This window comes from Panthera onca, chromosome D1 (assembly GCF_046562875.1).
Source record: "Panthera onca isolate mPanOnc1 chromosome D1, mPanOnc1 haplotype 2, whole genome shotgun sequence".
In the NCBI taxonomy this organism is placed as follows: domain Eukaryota; kingdom Metazoa; phylum Chordata; class Mammalia; order Carnivora; family Felidae; genus Panthera; species Panthera onca.
In genome coordinates this window covers 27,270,477-27,289,173 of record NC_138348.1, presented here as the reverse complement: position 1 = coordinate 27,289,173, position 18,697 = coordinate 27,270,477, and the positions used below count along the sequence as shown (strand labels likewise).

The 18,697-nt window shown below is 42.6% G+C and overlaps 1 pseudogene; it reads left to right on the top strand.

Moving 5' to 3' along the window:
• Window positions 1-11,857: 11,857 nt before the first annotated feature.
• On the top strand, window positions 11,858-18,397 carry LOC132660654 (small ribosomal subunit protein eS17 pseudogene; annotated as a pseudogene).
• Window positions 18,398-18,697: the final 300 nt, after the last annotated feature.

Below are 18,697 nucleotides of genomic sequence, written 5' to 3'. Positions count from 1 at the left end.
CTACTTAGTGGCGGGGGCGGGGGGGGGGGAGTGGGGAGTTTAAACAAAGGAAAATCTCTGTGCAGATTTCCTTTCCGTTGGCTCAGGGCGGTGAGAAAAGAGTCAATCCAGACTGTACACCTTGTGGTCACACTCTTAACCTTTAAACTGCTAAATTACAGACATCATCTCATTTAAAAGCAAATATGAAGTGATAGTCAAGCAGACCTGGGTTCAAATCCCCGAGTGTTCCACTTATTAGCTATGTGAAAGAGAAAATTCAAAATAATGTATGTAAAGTGCTTAGGACAGGGCCTGACACAGGTAGACATCTAAGACCAACTTCATCCTTGGTCCCACTTTCCGGCGCCAGCCAGGGCTGTGTTTCTCAAATGCTTCTTTCTAAATCCATTTAAACTGCACCGAATCTTATGGTGATTTATTTTTCAAATGAGGCATGAGTTCTCAATCTGATCGCACAATCCCAAATTATTAGCACAGGCGTCTTCTTTCAGGGTCTGCAGAAGATCATGTGTGTACTCGCAAGCTTTGGAACTATATTCTTCTTCTTTCCCTCATCTGTTACCTGGTGGACGCAATCTGTGCCATTTTATTTTCCTGTTCTTTCACCTTTGAGTGATGAGGCAATAATCGTTCCTGCAGGAGCATTTACTCAGCCAAGCTATTTCGCCAGCCTTTCGCCCTCAAATATACTCTTTGTTCCCCAACTGAAAATTGGGCTGTCTTTCATGAACAGAGATGACACTGTGACACTCTTCACCTTCAATGGGCTTTGTTAGTTTTCTTACAATAGCAATAGGTTGTAAGCTATCCACAAACCGTTTCACTTGGGATCTCAGCCTTATTAGTAAGAAACATGATTGGAGGACCGAAGCAGTAGGCTGGAAATTTGTGCAATTACAATTCCAACCTTAGCCATAAAACTGTCACATATCAAAGGATGGATGGCAGGACATACAGACGGAAATTTCAAATAAGAAATCTCAAGGATGGATCTCTTTGTATGATAACCATCTTACATGAGGAAGGAGGGAGTGGCCTCCTCTATATTATATCATTAATCTACTCTCAGCACATCCCCTGGCATTTGTCAGTCCTGTATAGTAATAACGAGATTCTGTAAATACACTGAAAAACACAAGGTGCTTAAAGAGCTGAATTTCAATTTGGGGCCAAAATGAAGGGCAAAACACCCATGTCATCCATTTCACTATTGAGAGATATTTGGACATACCCAATAACACTCTTTGTGTCTCAAAGCTGGTCATAGAAAAATGAGCCATACCAGGATATCCCAACAAATTTGAGTCTACAGATGTTTCATTCCCAAATGAAGGCGGGTTCTGGATGGATGTTGCCACTTTTTAAATGTGTTAGCCTAGACAAGTCACGGAACCTCCATTGTCTTGTCTATAAGCTGAGAGAAATAACAATATAGGAGAGGTGATAGTTTACCAGAAAAGATAGAACAATAATACTAAAAATATATACTTAAAAAATAGATAGGTGGCTACAGTTAAAACATCTTAAGGTCCTGGGGCACCTGGGTTGCTCAGTCAGTGAAGCATCTGACTCTGAATTTCAGTTCAGGTCATGATCTCACGGTTCGTGAGTTCAAGCCCCATGTTGTGCTCTCTGCTGTCAGCATAGAGCCCACTTCGGATCCTCTGTCCCCCTCTCTTTCTGCCCTTACCCTGCTTGTGTGCTCTCTCTCTCTCAAGATAAATAAATAAACTTAAAAATATATTTAAAAATAAAAATAAAATAAAGACATCACTCAATTAAAAAATATGGTTTTATTAAATTTTATTAAATATTTTATTAAATATTTAAGACAAAATCACACCCAAAGAAATATATATCAAACCGCTAAAGCAGATTTTGAAGGTGAATATATAAGCTTAAATGCATATACTAGGAAAAAAAAAAGAAAGATTGGAAATTAATTTATCATGCAACTAAAGCAGTTACTGAAAGAACCACAGAGAGCATGCTCCAAAAAGAGAGAAAAAAGAAGACTAAAAGTTGGCACAGAAATTAATGAAATAGAAAATAAGGAGACAAGAAAGAATAACACCGTAACACCACCAAAACCTTTTGGGGGGGGGGAGGAATATTTATCTAGTAAACAACCCTCTAGTGGGATCTATTAAAATAAAAGAGAGAGAAGACATAAATGAACAATATCAGGAATGAAAAGAGTATATATTACAGAATATTTGAAAAACAATGATAAAATACCATATCAACTTTATGCCAAGGTATTTGAAATGTAGATGAACAGTTTTATTGAAAAGTTTAAATTACAAAAACTGAATCAAGAAGAAATAGAAAACCTCAGTGAACTTTATAAGAAGGAAAATGAACCCTTAATTTAGAAAATCTGGGGCTCCTGGATGGCTCAGTTGGTTGAGTGCCCGACTTCAGCTCAGGTCATGATCTCACAGCTCGTGAATTCGAGCCCCGCGTCCGGCTCTGTGCCGACAGCTCAGAGCCTGGAGCCTGCTTCCGATTCTGTGTCTCCCTCTTCCTCTGCCCGTAACCCACTCGCATTCTGTCTCTGTCTCTCTCAAAAATAAACATTGAAAAATTAAAAAAAAAAAGAAAATCTGCCAGTGATAAAACAATGAGAAATTGTTTTTTTAGTGGACAGATTGATGAAAACCTGATACATGTGATAATGCCAAGAGTCGTCAAAGATGAAAGGAAATGGGAATTCTCAAACTCAGATAATGGGAGTGTAAATTGGGACACTTGGGAGAGCAACTGGCAGTGTCATCTAAAATTGTAGGTTTTACCCTATGACCCAGCAATTCCACTTTCAGGAATTTGCTCTAGAAAAAGTCTGGCCCGTGGCTAACAATAACAGATGCACACCGGCCATTGCCATATCTTTTGAAATGGCAAAACAAAGTTACTACGTTTCTAACAGCAAGAGACTAGATGAGTAATGCATGTGTCCACATACGCAAGTAGAGAGAGACGAGAGACGCTATCTAGTAAGTAAAGTGAATAAACTTAGATACATTTCAATGGAGAGAAATCTTAAAAATGTAACTTTGCAAAAGTTGCAAATGGATACATATAGTATGATATTATATGAAAGTTTTAAGAATGAAACAACAATATCCATTGTGGATTCAGATAGATAAATAGATCATTAGACATAGCTTTAGGACCTGTGTGGGATGGTTCAAACATAGAATGGGTTTTAAAATGCAATGTTTAAATACAGTAGGTTCTCTGAGGAGGGACAGAAGGAAATGGGATGAAAGTATTCAATGGTATCTGTAACATTGTATTTCTTTAAGGAAAAATACATGTAAATGTGTCAAATCTGGGCACTGGTTCATGGATCTCTCTATATCATTCTGTGTATGCTTGAAATGTTTGTACATTAAAAATAAATAAAGTAGTACCTGCTCTGTCTTCTTCTATAAACATTGGAGGACATTTTTCAAGTGTACTGTAAATAAAGGTTTACACAAATGTAAATGGTGTCCTCCTCAGAGGTCTCCAGTATGGCAGAGGTTGAGGGGGCGGTGGGAGCCAAGTCTGGGGCTCTCTCTCCTGCATTTCCTACAAGGTCAATGTGAAGATCATTTCCAAGAGAAAATTCTGGTTGGGGCTCAAGCGGCTTGTCAAAATGCACATAGCCAGAAGTGTAGACAGCTAGAGTCAGGAGCAAAGAAACGCAACCAAAAGGAGCGAAAGCGTACTAGGAAGTCGAAAAGGAGAGCCTGAGGATCTAACCAGGCAAAGACAGAAATGGCGTAAACGAATCCTGGAGACGAAGGCTGAGATCCACAGCAGGTTTTTACACGAGTTGGTAGGTCAGCTCTGTGTGAAGAATGGGGCTGGTGAGGGGTAGAGTTGTTTTTGCTTCTGTAAGATGTGCTACCTTGCAGTTTTGTAGGATTGGTTTCGCTTGCTCAGGCAGCTTTTCTTTGATGATGTTTCTTGCTCTTGAGACTCAGGCTGCGTGTCCCGGGTATGTTTGGTTTGCCTTGTGGAACATAAATGGTTGTATTCACTATTAGTTAAAATCATGGGCTCTAGGGTCAGAGATGAGAATCTGAATCCTGGTTCTACAGCTTACTAGATGTCTGCTCTTGGAAATGTTGAACTTTTCTTCTTTTCTTTTCTCTTTTTTTTTTTTTTTTTTTTTTTTTTTTGAGAGAGAGAGAATGCGCACAAGCAGGGGAGGGGTGAAGGGGGAGAGAGAGAGAGAGAGAGAGAGAGAGAGACAGAGACAGAGACAGAATCTTAAGCAGGCTCCATGCCTAGCTCAGAGCCCAACTTTGGGCTCAATCTCACAACCAGGGGATCATGACCTGAACAGAAATCAAGAGTTGGACACTTAAACAATGGAGCCACCCAGGTGCCCATGAACTTTCTGAACCTTCATTTTTTCATTTGTAAGATGGAGCTAATGAAGGGCCTTCTCCACAGGGATGTTAAGAAACCAATTAGCAGCAAGGTACCTGGCACATGAAACACTTAATGAGCATGGGCCCTTTCCTGTAAAAACAAACAAAAGTAATAATTCAATCATGCTTCTACAAAGAGTGCCAGTCATTTAAAAGCAAATGTAGGAGTGCCTGGGTGGCCAGTCGGTTAAGCGGCCGACTTCGGCTCAGGTCATGATCTCGCGGTCCGTGAGTTCGAGCCCCACGTCAGGCTCTGTGCTGACAGCTCAGAGCCTGGAGCCTGTTTCAGACTCTGTGTCTCCCTCTCTCTGACCCTCCCCTGTTCATGCTCTGTCTCTCTCCATCTCAAAAATCAATAAACGTTAAAAAAAATAAAATAAAATAAAATAAAAGCAAATGTAGACCTTTATCTTATTCCAGAGTGGTGTCAGGAGAGGTGATACTAACTACCCAATTAACGAAAGATAGTTGATCCTGTTGTGTGTGTGTGTGTGTGTGTGTGTGTGTGTGTGTGTGTGTTGGGGTGGGGGGGTGTTCCCTTGCACACAACACGTGCCCACATGCCCCTATGTGGGGTTTGCAGGCAGCAGGGGCCATGCCCTCTCCTCATGGTCACAACAGATTCCTCAGCCTCGTCAAACCAGTCTGATCAGGACACATGGCTTCAAACGATCTCCTTCAGTTCTGGCTCCAGCCAGGTCTACAAACTGAGATGACTGAGGGAGTTGGTTCAAGAAAAAAAGGATTAAAAGGAAAGGTATTCTTGGGGCTGGGTGTGAGGGCTGCACAACGTTATGAATGTCACTAAATGGTAAATTTATGTTATATTTGTGTGTGTGTTTTTAATGTTTTATTTATTTTTGAGAGAGAGAGAGAGAGAGAGAGAGAGAGACAAAGGATGGGGGGGGGGGCAGAGAGAGGGGGAGACAGAATCCGAAGCAGGCTCCAGGCTCTGAGCTGTCAGCACAAAGCCCGATGCGGGGCTCGAACCCACAAACCGTGAGATCACGACCTGAGCCGAAGTCAGACGCTTAACTGACTGAGCCCCACAGGCCCCCTATATGTGTGTTTTAGTACAATACAGAGAGAGAAAAGAATGCATGCATAACCACCGAAATTCACAGACCAGTCCACCAGACACAAAATTAGCCTACGCCTCCAGCAAAGAACAGAGGACATGAGCAATCACTTCATGAATGGACCAAGATAAATACATGAGCAATCACTTCCTGCATAACAGACAAAAGTATTCCATGTCAGACAAGTGATCTTTAGCTTTTCAAGGTGAACTGAAACCCAGATCCGCCTGACCTCTGAGAAACAACTGTGTATGATTTGAATTCAGCTTTATGGGAATAAACAAAATGTGACAGGTTCTAATGGTGCCACTTTCTTGGTGTGGTCATAGCCGTGTGGTTCTTCACCTATCAAAGTTGTCTGGCTTAGGACTCGCTTAAGAAGGGCATAAAACTTACCAATGGTTCTTGCCCCAAATTAAAGGCTGGCATTCATTGTTTTTGGCTTCAACGGTTTAAATATGAAATAAGAGGGGTGTGTGGCTGGCTTAGTTGGTTAGGCATCCAACTCTTGATTTGGGCTCAGGTCACGATCTCACAGTTTGTGAGTTCGAGTCCCACTTCAGGCTCTGTGCTGACATCACGGAGGCCGCTTGGGATTCTCTGTCTCCTTCTCTCTCTGCCTGCCCCCCGGCATCCCCCCCGCCCCCCGCTCACTCTTTCTCTCAAAAATAAACATTTTTTCAAAAATAAGAGGAAATAAGAATGTTTTAATTAGAAGGCTTCTGCCATAGAAGATCTTTTGCTGTATGTTACAGGGTTTCCAGTGCAGTCTCACTTGGATGGGGACCTCACTTGGGACCTTCAAGGACAAAGCCAGGAGAGTCTGTTGAGGGAGAGGTTCTAAGTGCATTTCAGTTTTCTATAGCAGTCATGTGCTGAGGGCTTAAACTGAGCCCAGCACTTTACTAAGCTCATCACAAATGTTATCACAGTTAATTCCCACAACACTCCTAAGAAGGCAGGTACTATTATTATCTACATTTTACAGCTGATGGATCCAAGGCTTGGAGACACTGACTTTCTCAAAGTTACACGGCTAATAAGTGGCAGAGCTGGGATTAGAACTCAGGGTGGTATGACTTCGAATCTTGAGCTCTTAACCACCAGCTCTACGGCCTGTCTGTTCCACCTGAGTGGAAAACTGGGTTTCATCTTTTTTTTTTTATTTTCCACCTCTTGCTCTGCTCTCCTCCAGGCTGACTTTGTTCTCAAGCAGGCTTTTTCCACATGGCAGCAGGGATGGCCCCGTCAGCTCGGGATTTGTGAGATTCCTAGTATGTGGGCTTCTCAGAAGGAGACTAGGTGTAATAATGGCCCTGGGGAGGGCTCTGCGGTAAGTTCCCCGCAAAGTGGTCACCTCACCGACAATTCTCTTTTCTGTGCAAGCATGCTGCTCCTCCATCAAGAGATGGAGTCTATTTCTTTTCCTCCTGAATCTGAGATGGTGTTCTCTAACACTGTGCCAGAAGTGACATTCTGGGACTTCTAAGCCCAGGCCTTTAAAACACCAGCAGCCTCACTGTCATTGTCATGCCCTAAGAAGTCCAGGCTATACCACTGGAGAAGGTCACATGGGAAGGCCCTGTGAGATGAGATGCCACACAGAAGGAGGCCCACAGAGGAAGATTGAGGCCCCTTAGCTGAAGGTCATCAAGCACCATGGTCCCAGACCTCTCAGCTCAGCCTGGCTGCCTGCTGAACGGGGCTGTGTGAATAAGCCCAGGCAACACCACACGGGGCAGAGAAATGCCCAGTCAACCCACAGAATCGTGAGAAATAATAAATCAGTGTTTAAAATTGCCAGCTTTGGGGCGCCTGGGTGGCTCAGTTGGTTAAGCCTCCGACTTCAGCTCAGGTCATGATCTTGTGGTTTACGGGTTTGAGCCCCGCGTCGGGCTCTGTGCTGGCAGCTCAGAGCCTGGAGCCTGCTTCCGATTCTGTGTCTCCGCCCCTGTGTCTCTCCGCCCCTCCCCTGCTTGCTCTCTCTTTCTCAAATAATAAAAATTTAAAAAATTAAAAAAATAAATAAATGAAATTTCCAAGTTTGGGATGGACGGTTACATGACAATTGTCTTGGTGCAGGTAGCATCACACGCCCAGGGGCGCACAGGCCTCTGACTGGAAAGGTGTGCTTCACCTGTGTCCTCTCTTGAACGCTCGGTGGCTGCCCGTAGAAATACGAGGCAAATGGGCAAAGCCTATGTCCACTTGCTTTGTGTGGGTTTCCATTAACGTAGAAGAAACAGCAAAGACTTTGGGGTCCAAATACTCGGATTGGATTACTTGGTTCTGGCCTCTTGCCAATGAACCACCATCAATAAGATATCTTGCCTCTCCGGGTCTTTCTAAGACCTAGAAATAATCTCAATTTTTCATCCAAGCCTCTTCCGTTAAGATGAGGTGAGATTTATTCCACATTTACTGAGCCCTTTCAATACACCTGACACTACCCGTTGCATTGTCAGCTCTTGGAGAACAAGCTCTTTGTACTGTCGCTTTTTCTAAAGTTCCAAAAACATTTATTGAATGGATGCATCGGGACAGATCCTGGTGACACAAAGATGGATGCAGAATTGACTTCTGAAAAAAGTTCAAGGGTCCGTGGTAAAGAATGTATACAGGACTGCAAAGTGGCAAACAACATTTCACTATTATTTAACCTTTTAAATACAGTGGTTCACCAATTCACTTATTAGATTTACTAACTCTCCCACCTCATTCACAAGAGGATTTGCAGAAGCTTAAAAAAATCATCAAATATAAAAGGATAAAAGGTAGGTGAGAAAATTAGGGCAATGGGAAAATAAAGGTCGAAACAATGATTTATTAATCTATAACTAATTGCAGCGTTGATTGTTTTTAAGCTGGTAGCTTCACTTAAGATAATTAATCTCTAACTAGTGCCAAGATTTCTAGAAGCAATAAAATCTGTTAAATTAGCCACCTGTAGTTTTGCCTTAAACAGATCCACTCAGATTATACTGTACATTTCAAATCATTTTAATTGGTAGTAAAGGTCTTGGAAAAACTGCCCCTCCTCTAGTTGGGTTAAGTCGGTTAGTTCAGTCTAGGAATGTAACCATTGTGACATGGTGATCAGGTGGAGTGATCACCTCCACAAGCACGAGGCAAATGGGCAAAGCCTATGTCCACTTGCTTTGTGTGGGTTTCCATTAACGTAGAAGAAAGAGCAAAGACTTTGGGGTCCAAATACTCGGATTGGAATACTTGGTTCTGGCCTCTTTCCAATGAACCACCATCAATAAGATATCTTGCCTCTCCGGGTCTTTCTAAAACCTAGAAATAACCTCCACAAGCAGTGGAGACTAGCAAGTAAAAACTAGAAAGCAGTTAGTAACTAAAAACCAAGCTTCAGAATCACTTGCTAAATATGCGACGGTGAGCAGGTGACTTTTCCAAACCTCAGTTTCCCTGTCAGTAAAATAAGTGAATGACAGTACTTGCAGCATAAGGTTGTTATAAGAATTAAATGAGATAGTCTGTGTACCATTCAGTAAATTTTCATGAATGTTTGCTGTGTTAGTTATCAGCACTGTAGCAGAGAGAGGATGTATTGTGGAAAGGAGAGGGTCTGTGGTTCGTGGGCAGCTGTAATTTTATTGTAAGTCTGAGTAGGTGGGTATTAATTGGGACACTTTGGTAGCAAGTGGAATGGAGCTAATACTGGCAGTTTGAAAATCATCAATGTGCTTTTATATTTAGCTCGTCAGAACACGTGATCTTCCCCCCTAGTCTCCCTGAAGCATCCTCTGGCTAGAGAGATTAAAATTGTTACAGGGGCTTCTGAGTGGCTCAGTCAGTACTATCTGACTTGGGCTCAGGTCGTGATCTTGTGGTTTGTGAGTCCGAGCCCTGCTTTGGACTGTCTGATGTCAGCACAGAGCCCACTTCGGATCCTGTCTCCCTCTCTCTCTGCTCCTCTCTCTCTCTCCCAAAAATAAATAAACATTAAAAAAATAATTAAAAAAAAAAAAAAAACCTGTTACATAGGAGAAGTGCCTGGGTGGCTCAGTTGGTTAAGCGTTTGACTCTTGATTTTGGCTCCGATCATGAGATCAAGCCCCGTGACAGGTTCCGTGCTAAGAGTGGAGCCTACTTGGGATTCTCTCTCTCTGCCCCTCCACTGCTCATGTGCTTGCTCTCTCTCTCTCTCTTTCTCTCAAAATAAATAAACATTAAAAAAAAAAACTTACAGAGGAATGCAAAGCGGGTGTCTGGCTCTGGCACTTGAATATAGGATTTTTCTGCACCACTCCAGCTTTGCAAGTCAGACTATTAAGGGAGCATTGCATGGCTTCCTTTATTTCCATCTTTATTCATCACGGCCCAGGCTTGTAGAGTTCCATATAGGAGGAAAGCCTGCCCTTTCTTGGCCCCAGAAGTATCATAGGAGGAAGGATAAAGAATAAGAGGCTAATCAAGCCTAGTTTTCTCTCTCTAGGCTTCAGCCGGAGTCTTTTGCCCTGTTGCCTGGGGCTCTGGGAGGGAAACACCTTGGTGGCTGCTCAAAAGCAACAAGGAGATCACACACACCCATTAAATTTGGCAGCTCAGCTTGATCAGGCAGAGGCAGTCTTGAAGTTTAGGTTTCCTGAGCGGCTCTCTAGCACTGAGGGACTGCAATCAGTCTGCCATCCTGGAGCAAGGCCACTCACTCCATCCCAGAGGTTGGTGGAGTTTGGGGGGGGGGGGGACCACTGGTTGGAGGCCAGACAGAGGATGAGGCAGAGGGTCAGCAGCCTGCAGCCGGGAATGATGAAAGGAAGCCGACAGCACACGGAAGAACGGACCGCACCCTCCGCCTCAAGCCTCCACCAGCCGCTGTCATGCTGCTGAAAGAAGCCTGCTCTGTGTGACCTCGGACAGACCACATATCACTCTGGGCATCCAGTTCCTCGTCCGTAAAATGAAGAGGTAGGTGACATAATCTCCAAAGCTCACCCTTGTCATGGAATTTGATGATTCTACAATTCAACTCAACGTCAAACTTTCTCCTAATGCGTGCAATTTACAATAACAACACAACTTAATTAAAGTCACAGGTAAACCTCGTATCCCGGGCGTTGTAACAGAGTTAGAAGGCCTCGTATTTAGTGCATTTCAGACAGGCATTTAATGCATTCAGACATAGGCAACGAAAGACTTAGCAGAATTAACAAACTTCTATTTTATGAATTGCAAGAGCAGAGAAGAAAACTCTCTATTCCTCACTACTCAGCAATGAAACGCAGCAAACTACTTTATGGGTGAATCTCAAAATAATTATGCTGAGCGAAGGGAACCAGATACGAAAGCGTACATTTTGTAGGATCCCATTTGATTAAACTTTGTGATGACAGAAGGCAGATCAGTGGTTGCTTTGGATGGGGGTGCACAGAGGGGATTACAAAAGGGGCCTGAGGAAACTTTGGGGAGTAATGGATACATTCACTATCTTGATTAATGGTGATGGTCTCATGAGTATACACATACGCCAAAACGTAGAAAATTCGGATGCTCTAAATATGTGCAGTTTATCGTGTGCCATTTATACTTCAATAAATGTGTTTTTATTTTTATTAAAAATTTGTTAATGTTTATTTATTTTTTAGAGAGAGAGAGAGAGAGAGAGAGAGAGAGAGATAGAACACAAGCAGGAAAGGGGCAGACAGAGAGAGAGGGAGACACAGAATCTGAAGCAGGCTTCAGGCTCTGTCAGCACAGAGCCCAAGGCAGGGCTCAAACCCACAGACTGCGAGATCATGACCTGAGCCAGAGTCAGACGCTCAACCGATTGAGCCATCCAGGCACCCCAATAGATGTGTTTTTAAAAAGATTAAATTTTACACAATAAAAGAAACTTTATACATTCCTTCATTTGTCAACTTCAGTAGGAAATATATGCCAAAACGAAAATTTTAACTCTTAGCTATTATAGACTTGGAGAAAAAAATGGCAAAAGAGTATGTATGTATATATAATATGTATGATATATAATGTGTAATATGTAATATGTATAAAATACATAAAGTGTATGATTAGACAAGGTCTCTCCGTTTGATGGTCACAACACTGAAATCACACTGACTGGATTGGACTACAAAATTGTCATCCCATGAAGTAACAAAATGTTAAATCATAAGATGCTGTATTTTTCTAAAGTATTCATGGTTCAAGATACCTAAACTTCAGGAGTAAATAATAGCATCATTTGTTTAGGTTTTGCTCAGTCAGCATTTGAGATTCTGTTTACTTCCTTTTGGATGCTTTGCCTGCAATTGAAGCATGCTGTCACCAGTGAGCAGTTATGTCTCAGAGCCATCACGTGTCAACAGCAGGGCTTCCGCCATGGGTGTGGCTTTGAGAGAACGCAGCAGAAATGAGCACTCACCTTTAAGAGACCAAATGAGGGGCCCCTGGGTGACTCAGTCGGTTAAGCGTCCGACTTCAGCTCAGGTCACCATCTCATGGTTGGTGAGTTTGAGCCCTGCATCAGGCTCTGTGCTGACAGCTCGGAGCCTGGAGTCTGCTTCGGATTCTGTGTGTGTCTCTCTCTCTGCCTCTCCTCTGTTCGTGCGCTCTCTCTCTCTCTCTCTCTCTCTCTCTCAAAAATAAATAAACATTAAAAAAAAAAAGACCTGGGGCGCCTGGGTGGCTCAGTCAGTTGAGCGGCCGACTTTGGCTCAGGTCATGATCTCGCGGTCCGTGAGTTCGAGCCCCGCGTCGGGCTCTGTGCTGACAGCTCAGAGCCTGGAGCCTGTTTCAGATTCTGTGTCTCCCTCTCTCTGACCCTCCCCTGTTCATGCTCTGTCTCTCTCTGTCTCAAAAATAAATAAAAACGTTAAAAAAAAAATTAAAAAAAAAAAAAGACCAAATGAAAATTCTTAAAACTGATGCTCATCAGTATTGCTTATGTTCATTTGTTTTCATTGTAAAAGCAGTTTTAGAAATTAATATGGAAGTATAATTCTATTTCTTTGCAAATTCCTAATTGTTATACCTTTCCACTTCTTTGGAGGGGAAAGTTTTTGTGTTTGTTTTTGTTTTTGAGAGAGAGAGAAAGAGAGAGAGAGAGGGAGCAAGTGAGCGAGGGACAGAGAGAGAGAGAGAGAGAAGTGGGGCTCACCCAGGGCTCGTGTTTTTTACCTGAAGTGGGGTAGAAGCTCACTCGAAGTGGGTCTCGAACTCACAAACTGTGAGATCATGACCTGAGTTATATTCAGATGCTTAATGACTAAACCACCCAGGTGCTTGAAGAGGAAAGTTTTTTTTTTAATGTTTATTTATTTTTGAGAGAGAGAGACAGAGCATGAATGGGGGAGGAGCAGAGAGAGAGGGAGACACAGAATCTGAAACAGGCTCCAGGCTCTGAGCTGTCAGCACAGAGCCCGACGCAGGGCTCAAACTCAAGAACCATGAGATCATGACCTGATCCAAAGTTGGACACTTAACCAACTGAGCCACCCAAGTGCCCCAGGAAAGTTTTTAAGAAACAAACACTGGAACTCAAAGAGAGAGCATGAGAAAAGTATATCAGGGTAGCCAAAAACAAAAGTCCCTTGTTCCGGAGAAATCAGTGGCTTTGAAAAGATTAGCAGAAGACCAGCTCAATTCACATAATGGCGTACACATTCTTAGTAAAACTTCAAACTGCTTTTTGTTTTCAGGTGTTAGGCTAGTGTGAAACAGGATTAAGGCCACATCCATTAGACTTCGCTTGTGTAAAGTCTGAAGCTGATTTTAGATTCTAAAGTTGACTTTTCTATTACAGTGAGACTGTCAAAGCTGAGTTTCAGGGCACATAGTGACTCAACAACTCCAGCTATATTTCAAATTCACTGAGGGACCCCGTCATTCCAGAGTCATTGAAAACTTAAACTCGTAGGGTCAGTGACTCTCCATGTTTCATTGTCCTGTCATTATAAGAAAAGCAGTGGAGAATGAGGCCGGAATACCAGCAAGGGAGAAGAGCCTGCTGGAATATGGATGAGCTAGAAATATCTATGAAACTATTTTATTGGTGATGGTGGATGGGAAATTCTGGTGGGAGGTGAAGGGCGGGACAAAGTGTTTGCAGTGGACATTTCCCCTCCTGGTAATAGCCAGGAGGGAAGCTCCCCACCCCCATCACCAGCCATGTGGTTTGGGTGGGATTGACCCCAGCTCCATTTTAGATGGGCTGTGACTTGCTTAAGCCACCCTAGGCCTCTTAGTCACCATGGTCTTTCCAATGGGCACCTAGTGCATTGAAGGCAACTAGAATGCAAGGAAGTATTGGGACATCTGGGGGGAACTGTTTGTTTTCCCTACAGTGGGAGTATCACAAGAGACCCTCTTCCTCTGAAAAGTAGTAATAAGGACAGCACACCTGACCCACTTGGATTCTGAGTATCCCTAGGGTCCCTGGACAGGTCACCCAGTTGTTCAAAATCCACCTTTGCCATAGTCCTCTAAGAGGGCCTTTTTTTTTTTTTTCCTGGCAGGCATGTGTAGACATCCCATCTTGATGGAAACAGCTTTTATTCTTTTCTTATTTCCAGATCATGTGGGACTTGGTGAAAAATGACAGCAAACTCTCAGCTAGGTGCTTGTTCCATACGGGTATTGTGCTGAGTAATTTATATGTACCATCTAATTTTCTTTCAGTAGCTACTATTTTTACTATCGTACCTATTTTCTAGACGGAGAAAACGAGGGTTAGAAGAGTTAAGACACCTGCCCATGCCCACACAGGTGGCAACATCAAGGCCAGGGCTTGAACTCTTTCAGGGCCACATTGAAGGGTAAAGGCTACAGCTAATAATGTTAGTTACTGGTGGGAAAAGCCAAAGAGGCTGGTTCAAGGTCTCTTGGGCATAGATAAGCTATAGCCAACATTTCCTCCTCACCAGGAGACGAGAGCAGAAAAACAAACATTGCTTCGCAGCACACGTACTTCCGCATTAATTAGATGGTCATTACCAGGATCATTTCTTTCTGATTAGGAATGTGCCAACAAGCTCTGCTTTGGGGGGAAAGGACTGAAATCCCCCCTGCTTCTGTCCCTTTGGCACTGTCTGTGTGTGTGCTGAGTTGTGGTCCAGAAAGAAGATGGGGGCGGGGCGGGGTGGGACAGGAGCTGGGAAGGGAGACTGAAAAGAAGCTTGAAAGGTCCTGAAAAACTTGCTAAAGGTGTGAGGTTTGAGCAAGATAGTGACTTAAACAATTGTCTTAAGGACAAAGGTGAATCTGAGATGTAGCATGAGTCAAGCTCCAAGGGGGTAGACTGGGAATACCCCCAATTCTAAAATGGGCAGATTCTACAGCAGAGAATTGGCAGAGACTGGTGCCCAGATCTCCATGTCATGATAATGGTTTTGAAGTTGTGTTATCTCTTGCGTCTTTTGTAAACAAACAGATTCATTTCACAAACATGTTCTGATGTCTTGCTATGTGCCAGGCACTGTCCCAGGAGCTAGAAGAATAAAGATAAACAGGAGGGAATCCCTGTCTTCAAGGAGTTTATAGTCTAATGAGGAAAATAAATATTGGAGAAAATAAAATGCTATGTGTTAAGTGCTAAAATGGAGATATGAGAATAACTCTGACAAAGAAGCTTCAAAACGACAATATTGGGGCTGAGTCTTGAAGGATAAGTAGGAATTCTTCAAGGACCTTACAGGAAGGAGAGATTCTATACAGAAGAACTTAGGTTTGCAAGGGTATAAAAGAATGCAGTCTGTCTATAGATCAGCATCATAATTTGTGAGACTAGAGTATAGGGTCTCAAGAAGGATTTGGTGGGAGGGGGACTGATATGGGAGAAGTAAAGCCTCGGAATAATTCAAATGCCAAAGAGGGCGTTAACACGGAGTGGATTTGTTTCTCTGTTTTGAGTCGGCTGAGAGGTGAGATAGCAAGATATAAGTTATGATAGGTACCAAGGTATATCAGTCAGGGTATAATCAGGAGACAGAAATCATACAGTCATTACAACAACGAAAGTTCAGTATAAAGAATTATCAGCTATAACATGACTTTGGAGTGATGAATGATTAGTAAGAAGTAAAGAGAACTCTAAAGAATACAGAAATAGCAGATCTCTAATAGTTCTATTACCTATATTATATCCAATCGCGATTACCCCTAAGGTTGAGTTAGGGTACAGAAGAAGAGCCCCCATGGCCGCTAAGGTTGAGATCATACTGGAGAGGGCATGGCCATGGCTTACTGGATGGCAAAGGAGTCTCTGTGGTGCTGCACCTGTGAAACTTACCATAAATCCGCTCCCTGGAGTTCACACCCTTATACAACTGCCTGAGGAGGGACCAGGGGAGCCTGGCTGCTGGGCCCTGGTGCACTTCAGGGGCAGGACACCAGAGAAGACTGTCATGCAACTGGCCACTGGGGAAATGACATGTGCCGCCAGAGCCCAGTGTTGAAGGAAGACACAGGAACTCAAGTTTGCTGCAGGAACCAAGAAAGAAAACCCTTTCCTCCTGTAATATCTCTTCAGCACCCTCTACTGACAAAGCTCCAGGGTCAGCTGGCGAAGGACATATGTTAAAGGCCCAGACCCATTTTCACAGAACAGGCCAGAAGGTTGAATTGGAGCTGAGAGGAAGTAAATCTACAGCTGGCACCCAGGGACAGGGAAAAATTCTTCCGACATACCCCGAGAAAGTTATTTTCAAACTAAACTCACGATGTCAAAGTGTTATATCTGATAAAATCCTTTCTAGTGGCTAAAAATCTGTCCTGGGAGATTTGTGCCAGCACACCCTGTCTACTAACATGACTTTTCTGTTATTAGTATCAGGGAAAGTTGTTTCCATTTGTGATTAAAAGTGGTGTTGTGTGCCTTATTTTTAAATGGTAGTTAAGAACAGGAGCTTTGGAGTTGAAAAATCTGAGTGTGGCCAGTTACTTGACTGCCTGGTACACATATAAATATTATCAGACTGCTAATAGCAGCTGAAAAGAATGACAGCATACTAACACTTAAAATAATTCACTACATGCTAGACCTGACAGGGGCTTTAAAATATTATTTATTCATCCAATATTATATATCAACATTAATCAAATCTTGGAATTTGGGTAAGAGACTGGTTACAGATGTCATGAAGCTATATCAATATGGCAGTTAGAATGTATTGCTCTTTTCTCTGTATTTCTGAACTAAATGCCTTATTTGTGTGCCTATTCTAGTGCTCAAATCATTTTGTCTGTTATTACGGTATTATGGAAGATGGTTTTCACTAGGCAGTGATTTCCTCAGGATGAATACTGTTTACCCATTTTTCTTTTCCCTCCAGACTTTTAAAAATTATGTATTTTGCATACAATAGGCACTCAGATAATTGCCAAAATGGAATTTTTTATTTTACCATCAGTCTTTCCTTATTCTTGCATATCTTGAAATTCTTACAAACTCCCTGTAAAGATTTAAAGGGAACAAGAAGGTTTAATAATTTTGTTTTACAGAAGAAGATTCTGAGACCAGAGTGTTACCTGCTTAAGGTCACACAGCTAGCTTAAGGACAGGCCTAGGACCAGAACCTAAGTTTCGTTTATGGATTGGTCATTTTTCAGACATTGAGCTAGGTACAATGCTGGGCTCTACAGTTCTACGAATTAAGCACAAAGTCTTTGCTTTCAAAGATCTGACAATATATTGGGATGGGGGGGGGACAGGGGACAAGTAAAAGTAATCCTATGGATACCAAGCAATGTGACAAGTGTACTGCAGGGAAACATGGGCTGATATTGAGCTGATGGTCCAAATACTGAAATATTTTTATGTCACTGATCAATAGCCACCTCCCCTGATACCTTCTCTCAGACATTCCCATGATCTAGAAACTAAAAGATTAATTCAGGAGTATCCAGAACTCTGTTCTAGTTGTTGGAACCAGGCTGGTGTTCTGATTAGTCACTCTCAAAGCAAAGTCAGTTTTTATATATCTTTTCATATTTTGAATATCACCCTGGGGATATGCATAGGGAGTTAGAATGCAATGGAGTGTAGCTCAGGAGAGGGAACAAATTCAGAACAAAAGGTTAAAAAGCATCTTCAAGAACTTTAAAAAAGATTATTTTTATCTGATTATAACATATACTAAAGAATTTATGAAATACATATATTGTTATGTAAGATACTGTCAAGGGGTAAACTGAGTGAAGGGTACAAAAGACCCCTCTACTATTTTTCCAACTTCCTGTAAATCTTCAATTATTTAAAAAAAAAAAAGTGTTGTTTTTCTTTTTAACATGAAGGAAACCTATCTACCTGGGTTGCTATTGTTAATTACAAAGATATTCAATATGCCATTGCAAATGGAATTCTGCTTGGGCTTAATTAAAATGCACAAATTTTAATGACAGAAAAGAGTAAGACTAAAATAGATCTGAAATATTTCACTTCACTAGTTTGCAGTATAACACAGACACATCTTACAAAGGTCAAATATTAAGGCCTTGGCCCTTTTACCCTACCGCCAACACAGGCCACATTCTCACCAGAACCGTGAAGAAGGCGACTCGGGTCATCACTGAGACGTACTACACACACCTGGATGACTTCCGTACCGACATGGCCCTGTGAGAGGAGACCGCCATTATTCCCAGCCAGAAGCTCCGCAACAAGGCAGCAGGGCTATGTCACATGTCTGATGAAGCAGATGCAGAGAGGCCCAGGGAGAGGTATCTCCATCAAGCCGCAGGAGGAGGAGAGAGAAAGGAGGGCTAATTATATACCTGAGGTCTCAGCCCTGGATCAGCAGATCTTGAGGTAGATCCTGACACCAAGGAAATGTTGAAACCCTTGGTTTTGGTACTCCATCCAACCTGGAATTCACTCAGCCTACGATCAGGATGAATTTCAAAACACCATGTGGAGAAGTTTGAATCTTCCTGCCAGGCTGTAACATCTTCAATAAACCTTGGACAACATTATCAATATCATCATCATCATCATCATCACCATCAACAACAACAAAAGGACTTGGTCTTATGGAAATCCCTCCTTCTCCTGAAGTTCTCCCTCATAGATGCCCATTCTCCATGATTCCTGTGGCCCATGCTGCATGTCAAACCCTGGAAACTCAGACTGCCAGGGCCCTTTTGGGAAGCACTGATTCACCCTCACCATTTCCCTCAGCAATTACTTGGGAGAGATTAGTCAGGAAGGTTCTAGAGTCTACCACT